This window comes from Poecilia reticulata, linkage group LG6 (genome assembly GCF_000633615.1).
Source record: "Poecilia reticulata strain Guanapo linkage group LG6, Guppy_female_1.0+MT, whole genome shotgun sequence".
Taxonomy (NCBI): Eukaryota; Metazoa; Chordata; class Actinopteri; order Cyprinodontiformes; family Poeciliidae; genus Poecilia; species Poecilia reticulata.
In genome coordinates this window covers 10121999-10132656 of record NC_024336.1, presented here as the reverse complement: position 1 = coordinate 10132656, position 10658 = coordinate 10121999, and the positions used below count along the sequence as shown (strand labels likewise).

The 10658-nt window shown below is 40.8% G+C and overlaps 1 long non-coding RNA gene across 2 annotated transcripts; it reads left to right on the top strand.

Annotated features, from left to right (window-relative positions):
• The first annotated feature begins 1602 nt into the window (after window positions 1-1602).
• On the top strand, window positions 1603-10452 carry LOC103465915 (uncharacterized). Of its 2 annotated transcripts, XR_533876.2 has the most exons (4): window positions 1603-1886; window positions 2601-2760; window positions 2852-3033; window positions 10258-10452. It is a non-coding gene; the product is annotated as an uncharacterized LOC103465915 (long non-coding RNA). The 2 variants fall into 2 exon arrangements; XR_533875.2 differs by lacking the exon at window positions 10258-10452 and having other exon boundaries at window positions 2852-3311.
• The last annotated feature ends 206 nt before the right edge of the window (window positions 10453-10658 follow it).

The window sequence follows — 10658 nt, the reverse complement described above, 5'->3', positions numbered from 1 at the left end:
TAACCACTGTTTTTCTGTCATTAGCAGCAATACGATCAAGGTATCAATTGTTTAGGTCTTTTGTGTTTTACTGTTAAATTATGTTTTTTTTTTTTTTTACAAAGTTTAATACAGCATCAGAATCCTGTCGTTTAGAACAGAAAAAACACGTGCATGCACATGGAGACCATGCAAACTCCAGAAAGGTCGTGGCCTTGGATTTGAAGACCTTCTTGCTGCAATGGCAACAGACCTAAAAACTGCATGTGGCGGACCACGATCACAAAACCATAATTCCTTTTTCCAATAGCCCTGACCACACTCATGACAGCCAACCTAATTTTGAAAGTTCAGACATGTCAATATTAGCGAACAAACAGAGATATATGAATCAGGCTAACTTGACCGTTTGGCTTTTGTTCGTGGTGCTCAGTGGAATTTCCGTTTCCATGGCGACATCTAGAAAATGCTGCGTTTGTGTTTGCGCCCAACGATACCTGTCAAGAGACGGATAAGATATTATGTTAGTCCTCTGAATGCCCTCAAGCGATTTGGTGAGCGGGGACATATCTGTTAGACTTTCAAACAAAAAAAGAAGAACTCCAGGTTTAGATAAGTATTTAAAGGAGCGGCAGTAAAAATGAAAGACCTCAGGCATGGCTGGTGAACAAGATCGTTTCTTTCCATAAGTCATGGGGGGAGATGAGACAGTAAATGAGCTGGGAACATGTTAGTAATGGCCTGACTACTGCAATCATCGCTGTGGACGGGCATGGTCAAACCTCCAGATGCTTCAAAGACAAATAAGGGGAGAACTAATACATCATAATCTCAATACACGCACTGTGATGGATTATAAACCCTCACAGTAAGGGGGATAACCTCTTTTCAGTGAAAACACAGGGCAGCAGTTCAAACCAGTGGCTGGCATGAAAAGACAAAAAGAAAAGTTGTGTTCTTCGGTGTTTGCATATTTGTTTTAACTCCTGCACCCAAGAACCTTAACTTCAATTTAGCTATGCATCATAAGAGCAAGAAGAAAGAAAACAATAATTGTGGTGAGCTTAATAACACAAAGGAGTAAATTAAGTGCATAGTTGTATAATCATGACAGACTTGTGACATTTTCTGTACACAAACCTAAAGAAAAATAATTAAACACTAAAGCAGTAGCTCAATTTTAACCACTACGTCATTCACATTTAAAGAAATTCTTTCAGTTTGAGGTTTAAAATAAGGCTGGATCTTTTTCTTATTCTTTTTCTTTTTTTTGCTTGAATGTACAGTTAAAGCAACTCCACAGGAACCCAGAGTAGGAACATAAAGAGCTAAATATGAACAATAAAAAAAAGTCACACAGTCAGACTGTGTGGGAGGACATTACCCAGTAAAAAAAAAGAAAAAAGAAAAGGTCCTTCTGGCTCCAGAGTCAGAAAGACTGGGGCAGCGGTCCCCGAGCAGCGTTAGCAAACCATGTACATGTGTGGGGACAAATGAGCAAATGTCTTCTGCCAGATTCTCCGTCCAATAAGCCAAGACGGAGACGCGCGCGCGCGCGCGCTGCGAGCCTCGGCTATGACTAAACCGAGTGGGCTTCCTGAGTCGACGTGACGGCGAGGGAAGCTGACCCGTGAGGCTCAGCTTGTTTGTTTGCTCTCTCGGCTGCGGCGTGACAGCGGTCAGGCCTCTCGGTACGAGCGGTCGCGGCGGTGTCTGGGTCACAGCGGACGGGGTCCTGGGGGGCTGACAGCAGGCTAGCCCCGGGGCTTTTGGAGCGGCTGAGCCCAGACAGAGCCCCGAGGACCTCCGGGAGGCACGTGCTCGGCCGACTCCTGCACTCACCCACTCCTTCTTTTTTCCTGGCGTTCATCGCTGGCTCCCACCGCAACACATGTTATAGGATATAAGTGAGTTCTTATAATACATTTGGGAATATTTATTTTTTTTCCTCCATTTCACAAACCGCTGCTCCTCATTGCCATATGCAATTTCTGTCCAATGGGCACCGGCAGCTCACTCTGGTTTTGCTCTTCTCTCTTCGTGATTAAGAGCATTTTATGCTCATTAGGACAAAAGGGATTATTTTAACCTGAGAATAAGAGCTGAATTACAAACTGTTTACGAATCGCAAATGAACCAAAAGGCATAAACTTTCTTTATTGATATGTTGTGACACATAGAAACGTCCAGTGATGTTTTAAAAAGTCCAATAGATGGCAGACACATACAGCACAAAACCACAGTCCTAGAGGAGCTTCAACAATAGCCTCTGAATAATACCCAGCCTGTGTTACAAGGGCAGTCACAAGTCAATATTTTTACCTCACAGGGGAAAAACATCCCTTTACTACTGCAGCAGTTATGTTTTGCAATAACATCTAAGCTTCCTGAAACAAATGCAAGTCATTTTTACGTAAATTCTCCATGGAGCTGATTCCTGACTTCAGCCTTGTTAAGTGCTGGATTGCACTCAAAGTAAGAAGCTGATGTGAGCGCCGCAGACAAGTCAGCTGGGACCCTTCACCCGAAATAGCTTCATGAATGAATGGCTCCACTACTGTGTATTTCATTGTCCGCCTTGTAATATAAAACTGATATTATTGGCTTCTTATATCAATTAGGTCTGCTGAAGTTTAGTGAGATGGACAGCCCGCCAATTAGAAAAGCACTTCAACCGTGACCTAGAGGAAAACACAACGAGCACAAGTGTGCCCTTCCATAACTTACGGATTTCGAATGCAACGACTTAACAACCGCTACTGAACTCAGACATCGGCCAAGGTATACAGAGGATCAATCACAACGGGGAATATAGTCTAAGGCTCCTCTCATGAAAATTCATTGTGGAGTTTCTCTCTGTTGTTCCAAGCAGCCCTGAAACACACTGTGACGTTCGCGCCGCTTACGTGGATGACTATCACGGCCATGGAAAGGAAAGAAGTCTGACCACATCTAACCACGGTGCGACGGCCGCCTGAAATAGTCTCAACCTCACGGACATCTTTCCTCATAGAACCGATGACAACGTTGTGACCTCTGCGGTTCATCTGTAAGGTTGTGTTTTTCAGACGATCACATCAAATCAAGTACAAGACGATAAGTAATCCAGTGTAATTGCATCACCACATGCATCCAGTCATCAAAATAAGGCTGCTCTCGTGGGATTTCTCCTCGAAAGAGCAGCTAGAAGAGAACCTCATCCTCTTTCAGCTATGAATTGACAAGAAAGAAAAAGAAATAACACTGTATTTACTGTCAAAGAAAGTAACCGCTTCCATTGATCGTGTAACTGCACAAAGTGGCATTCCAAAAATAGATTTGTCATGATAAAGGAAACACTGCGATTTTGAAAAAACTTTCACTTTTCAATAAAATATGTGTGTATTTTGTAAAATGCAATTTAAACACTTCACGTCACACAAGTCACATGATCAACAACGGGATGCTACTACTGGCAGAAAAGACGACTGGAAGTTGTAGGAGGATGATGGCACAGCATGTTTTTTAACGACTTGTAGTGTGAACAAACTTGCATCTGATTTTAAATGTTTCTTATTTAACGGAAACACCGCAATAGCCGGATTATGTATATTTTTTATTAGCTGAATATCGACAATGTTTTGCACACATTTTTAAAGGAAACTCAGCTAATGAGGCTTCGTCGTAACTTTATTGCAACCAAAGCAATAAAGTTACTAGCTACTAACAGCAGATATTGTCTCATCTGCTGTTAGATGAGACAATATGTCTCATCTAACAGCAGAGTTAGATGAGACATATTGTAGAGACTTAATTCTTCTGTTGATGCACACCTATTTCTTTTTTGTTTCTAGAGATGGGCTCCCACATTAAAAAGTAAGCAGGGAAGAAATACGAAAATTTCACACAAAAAACCCTGAAACAAAACAAAGCCATGTAGTGGGTACAACCAACCTGGACACAGCTGCTCTGGTCAGATTCACTGATTCACTACACATACTACTAACACACTGTCCCACAATGAACCATTTGATGGAACTTGTAAGAGTCAATGGGATGGAGCTAAACACTTCCCTGGAAGAAAACCTGTTGGAGCCTGCAGAAAACCCGAGGCTGGTGCAGAGGTTTGCCATCCGGTAGGACAAAGATGATAAACATGCAACAGTCGGAGCTGCAACGTGAATGGTTTTGAGAAGATACCAGCCAAAGTCCAGACCTAAATCCAATGGAGAATGTGTTGGTTGAAAACACACCCGAATGAGCCAGAGTAATTTTCAAAGAAGAATGGGGCAACAATTTAAAACATGGAAAGTAGCTAGTTTTTATTTCTTAAAATAGGTATTGAAATTGTGCTAATGGTACTTCATCAACAATACACTTTGTGCACAACTACTACCGGTACTTATTTTTGAGGATTATTTTTTACTAATTGCCAACTAAGGTTCTCTTAGTTAATCCAAAATGTAAAAAAAAAACTAAAATATAAATGTTTAAGAAAGTCAACGCGAGGTTTTGTCTTAGCATAATAACTATTTATGCGTTATTACTGAGCAAGTGTTGTAGTGCAAAATTATTACACAGCCAATTAAAAAAAACACCTTTTTCCCCATCTCACTTTTTTGTTCTCATCTGTTTAAGTGGGAATTATCAAGTAGAACTCGGGGTAGTCATGTGACGATGCTACAGACCTGGGAAGTTTGAATCCCATCGTCCGTTCCTTTCCCTTACGTCTTTCCCCTACTCTACCCCCTTCTTGTCAGACAATTTTCAAATAAAGGCCACTATTGCCGAAGAAATTCTTCAAAAAAAGACAGCTATAACATATAACTTTTCAATAAACAGGTGAGAAAGTTAGGCATGTCATAAGTTTTTCACCTTTAGGTCTTTACTGGCTGGTCAGGTGCCAGAGGAATGCTTCAATGCATGTGAAGTGGGATTTCCAAAAATCATTCTTTTGGAAAGTGTCTTCTAAAAACTGGCAGTAAGTTTGAGCCCATCTTTAACAATGCCAGCCCACACTGATAGCTCACCTGACTCAAAGTGGATCTCTGGCCGTTCCTGACCCACCCATGGGCCCATCCACCCGGTGGTCAAGAGTCATTCTTGTTTCATCCATAAAACCTTTGAAAAATCTGTCTTTAGATTGTTCTTGGCCCAGTGTAGACGCTTCAGTTATCATCCTTTCTATCTTGACCAAGTCTATAGAGTTCTGAACATCTTGTACCTTTAGGTGTGTCACACTTATGTTATGATAGAACTGGTGGCTTCACGCTTAATTCTCCTCAAATCCTTGACAATTAATGTGTAAGTTTGTGCAACAAAATGTTTGATGGCTCTGTGATCACGCCCTGGTAACTTAACAATTTCAAGAGTGCTGCATCCATCTGACAAACTCTTGGTGATTTTTGACTTTTCAGAGTTAAAGTTTGTCCAGCTTGGAGTTAGAAAACATACCTAACAATTATATTATGGTCAAAATACTCACCTGTCTAATAATTGTTGATATCCTCTGGATGTTATTTCCCTAGTCAGTCATGTCGCGTTTCTTCATGTCTTTTCTTTTTACTCCTATTCCGACAAGAACTAAACAGATAAACTTGTCTCGATTCTTACATATATTGGTGCAGCACTTAAAAAGCCACATCGGTTCTGAGACAGCATATCCTATTAGTATGATGATGCTTTACATCTATCACCCGGCCACGACTTGTTGTGCGGTGAGGCTAAAGCAGATGTTTCAGGGTACAGACGAGCTTAGAGCAAAAACTAAGCCAGAAGGGAGAAGACTCTGGAAGCCACTGAGTCATTGGTCTCAAGACCCTCCGGTTCATTTCTGAGCCTGGGTTTGTTCTCTCTCCCCTCACCCTCCTTCCGTTTTTTGGTCCTTTGTTGTGGTCACTGGGACAATCGGTTACAGCCCGACGGAATGAAAACCATTCATTCAGAGCCCTGCAACAGCAAACTATTAAACACAGGATCCAGTTTCTTAGTCTGGGAGGGAAGTTGTCTTTAAAGCAAAAGATTCTTCTGAGTAACACCCCCCCACTGAAGACAAACAAAATAAAAAAACATAATCGAACATTTTATTCACCAGGTGGACCCACTCAAGCTACAGACGGGCGAACGATTTGTCTTTAATATGCGATGTGTGATGTGGATAGGTTCAATATATTTTTGCGTTGCAGATTTTGGGCCAGGCTGGATGTGGTTTTATTTCCACATCTATCACAGACAAACACAACAGTGATGGTGACGTGGATAAACAACATTCCCCCTGCAGAAACCTAATACAACTCATTCCTATGAATTAGCCTGTCTGTGTGTCTTGCTGAGGCAACAATGGTGATTTCTGTTTGAGTTTTGTGGCTTCCAAGCCCAGAACCAGTCTCCCAGTCGGAGCGACAGAAATGGAGGGTCGTGGTCACCGCGGATGCTTTGTTTTCCACAGCGCTGGCTCGTTGCTGTCCAGCCCGCAGAAGGACCATCTGCCTTTTCAATTAATAGCCCTGTTTGTGCTTCACATTTGTTTGCGCTCATAGATGATTTTTTATAATAAAACTCAGACTTTCTGGTATTTCGCGAAATCCAGGGTGATGACATCGTTTCTTGGGGGGTTTTTTTCGGAGGGGGAGTTTGCAGCTTGTGGCTGTTTCCCGGAGAAAAGGCAGCTTGCAGAAACTGCTGCAGCTGTTTTCTGGTGTGTCTGTGTGATGAAATGATTCTTGCCGATGTTCGGCCTTTACCACAATTAAGAGCAGACCCGCTCAGCGCCAGGGGAATACACAAGATGAGGGAGCAATTTTTGCCATCTCCTTTGAGACACGACAATGGGAACAAAGTATTTCAGCCCAGAAAATGTCATGGTAATACCAGGCTCTATTGTTCTATGGTTAAAGCAACTTATTCAATAATGGGAACAATGCAAAAGCAATTTCTTTGTCTGTTTTATTTGAATAGGACTCTTTAGTCCAAACTCTCAAATGTTATCCAAAATATTGACTGCTTATTTCAGATAAGTGGGAGAAATAGAGCAAGGAATGTTCCAGCACATACACAGCAAGCTAAATATGCTTGCTGTGTACTATGGAGTTTGCTTTTTTTCTTTATTTTTCTCCAGGAACAATATTTTAAAAAGTGCCTTAAAAGTGTTTTCATTTGTTTTTAAACGGCGCTATTATCTGCTTGGTGTCCATGTTTGTATATGTTGTGATAGATGATCACTCCCACTGTGGTCGCTGATTTTTACAAAATGTATAAACTTTAAGGACATTTGTTTAATGCAAAACCTTAACCCACAACCATAGACATTGGTCCCCAGCTTCAACCACATCATTATTTGCTTCATACAGAGTGGAGGTGCAACACGGAACGGTCTGGTGTAGAACCAGCTATTTATCTGTTAAGTGTTGATAAAAGATGTGATTTCAGGAGGGAATGTTTTGCTCCCTCTCCACTGACCATCAACTCCTTGGTGGAGATTGACCTGTCACATTACGGATAACCTTTCACGCACACACGCACACACACACACACACACACACACGCTTCTCTCTCTCTTACCTCCAGGAAAAAGATTTCGGTCCATTCAGGCGTCCACTACAAGGAAGCAGAGTCAGCAACAATAATTGTGTCACATTTATAACCCATAAGTCACAGACCGATCCGACAATAACTGATCCACCAACACATGCTGTTTACCTCCTTGACCAATAGTTGACAGGTGTACATTTTACTGTTGCCATAACCTTAGTTATGCATTGTAAACTTAGCTTGGTTTCAGTTTTAGCTTCAGCCTCGGCTTAGTTCAGTTTTTTGAACTGAAGATCGAAGGGTCTGAAGATATGCAACTCCAGTCTGTCTAATTAAACTGGTCAAAATACACCAAGGCTTTAAAAGTAAACATTTCAGAACTGCAATGAAATTTTAAATCATACTATTTCAACTGTTTTGGTCAGAGCTATCTAAAATAACATTGGATAAATATTATAGATGACGTTTTTGTATCTGTAGTTTTCAGTGATTCAAAATGTTTGAAAAGCATTCAGAATACATTAAAAGCTCCCAGATCACATAAAACTCCAAACATAACTCGGTGGCAAAGGTATATCTTCAGGGTTTTCCCAAGCGAGATGCTAAGTGTGAAATCAAGAGTCAATAATGAAAGTGTTAGACAATTTATTGAAAGTAGCATTGAATTTGGGATTGACGGATTAAATGGACAAAACTAACTGACATCTATAAAGGACCCTGAAATGCAAGACATGTAAAGGTGCAACCACCGAGGCGAGATGGGCTGATTCTGTGTATTTGCAGGCGTATAGGAATGAGACTAAATGTGAACATTTATTTCTGTTGTATCCAATATTAATACAGTTTTTTTATATTTATATATTTATTTATATCTGAAAAATAAATACAATGTGTTTTGCTAAATAAAATATTTCCAGATGCAACATTTAATTTTTAACCGACTATTTATGTGGCGATGGTCGACTTTTTACGAAGACAATAAACTTCAGTTTGAACGCAGTGTGGATTGTGAAAAGTTGTGTTATGGCTAAGCAGCAATGGCAGCTACCACGGCTAAATCTCATGTGTACAATTGGGCTGCAAGGTGATGAAGTAACAACATTTCACACAAGGATTTGTCACTAAACCTTTCACCAATACCAGTCATCAAGTGGTAGCACGGCTGGACAGATCGCCCTTTAGGGGATTTCTTCATCTTCAGCGTTGCATTAAAACCTGCGGCTTTTCGCTGGGCTCTCTCACGAGCGTCATGGTTGTGAGGTCTTCCTTTTACACATGGACGCTTTGAGTCTCCTTTCCACCATTCGAATGAAGCATGGCACCATTTGGAGTGACGAAATAAAACCATAATGTGATTACGCTCCATTCTTGCTGGACCATCCGACCTCATTTTGCACGTACCCCTAGAATTCAAAACAGTCTGGTCTGTCTTGGGAACGTCCAAAGCTGTCGTCGATCAGCAATCACTGAACGACTGGAGCATTCAGAATAGTTGGCAGTTCCTTCTCTCCACAATCGGAATATTTAGAGACTGTTGCATTGTGCTGACACGAACTCTGAGGTTTGATGAAATCCTCCCTGGACAGTCCAACTTTGTTTTTCTTCTGGCGAAACATAAACAGCCATTTTAGCAAGAGGTCAGACCTTAAACCAGTCTTGTCCCTTAAAAATAATTTTATGTCGCTTCTCTACTTTATTTATTATGACTTAATTGAAGACAATGTAATATTTTTATTTGCAAACTACGCAAACATCCGTTGCCCGCGCACCTTTAGACAAATCGTATTTCTACTTAACTACACTGGTGTGGACGGTACAATGAGGATGTGAGCCATAAACACCAGAAGCTCTGCTGCGCCATTGACAGAAATTCCACTTTCTGCTGCTGCTGTGAAACATGGTGCACCTAATTGTACAGTGGTCACCCACTAGGTCTAAATAGAGTTTAGGACCACACAGTACGATGAAGGCCCACAGGAGGAAACTCTCACACAGGCTGTGAGAGTTTTACTGTAGGTGAATCCATCTGCATAACATTTCAAAAATACACCACTGCTTGGTTTTTAAATCTGTACTGAACAAGCTGTCAAATGAATGTGCTGGCGTTCACTGAGAGGTTTGCATGAATAGAGCAAAGATGCCCTATTTGTTGTTGTTTTGGGGTTGTTGTTTTTTTGTTTTTTTAGAAATGCATTAAAAGTGTACTTTTTTAACATAAAATGTTCCAAATATATAGTTTTGGATACATATAACCTTTGATTAATTGTTTCTTTATCTTTTCAAAAGGACATTACACAAATTCACTACTCTTCACTTTGGCAGTAGAGTATGATGAAATCATGCACAAGAACAAGGAATGCAAACGACACATATTTTTGTACCACAGTAATCTTAACATTCTCGGAAAGGAGTAGGAAGAAGCAAGAAACTTATGAACTCCTACCCCGTAAACTCATATCATATTTTCAGATGGACCCTCATTAATAAATAAAAATAAAGAGGTTAATTAATTTTCCATTTTATCTGGGTTTACATATGTCTAAGTATATACATCCATACCCACACACTCATAAGCGTCAGACTCAATTTACAAATACACATTAGTGCTAACTCATCCATATTTCTATATCTTGTGAAAATGACCTCCTTATATTTCCTTTTAAATTGTATTAAATTTTGACTTTGTTTTAACTCCTGATTTAACTTGTTCCATAACTTCACCCCATAAATTGAAATACAAAAGCTCTTTCTTGATTGATTTCGTTAAAGGTAAAGCTGAGGTAAACTTGTTCCCTCGCTGATGAGCGGGTGCAGAAGGAGCTGGACGGGACAACAAGGAACAAAATCCGATCCGGCGGGTCTCTTGAGGAGCTTCAGCAGGAATTTATTTTTGATATGGCGATCCCTGTCCAGTTTTGAGGTGAGTACAGTCGGGCCGGGCTACTGGTGGCTGGACTTTCTCGGGCCAAGTCCTGCAGTGGAAAAAGCCTTTTGTTACCATGTAGGCTTTGGATGTCTAGAGGACCTGCTAACCAAGGAATCACTGATTTCTGAGGCAAAACCGCCTTCTTCATGGTTGTCATAATATAAATCAAGTGCATTTATTTCCTCCAGAGAACTTCCTGGGTGCTACTAGCAGAGGCCACAGTAGAATGGTTTAATTTGTTCGC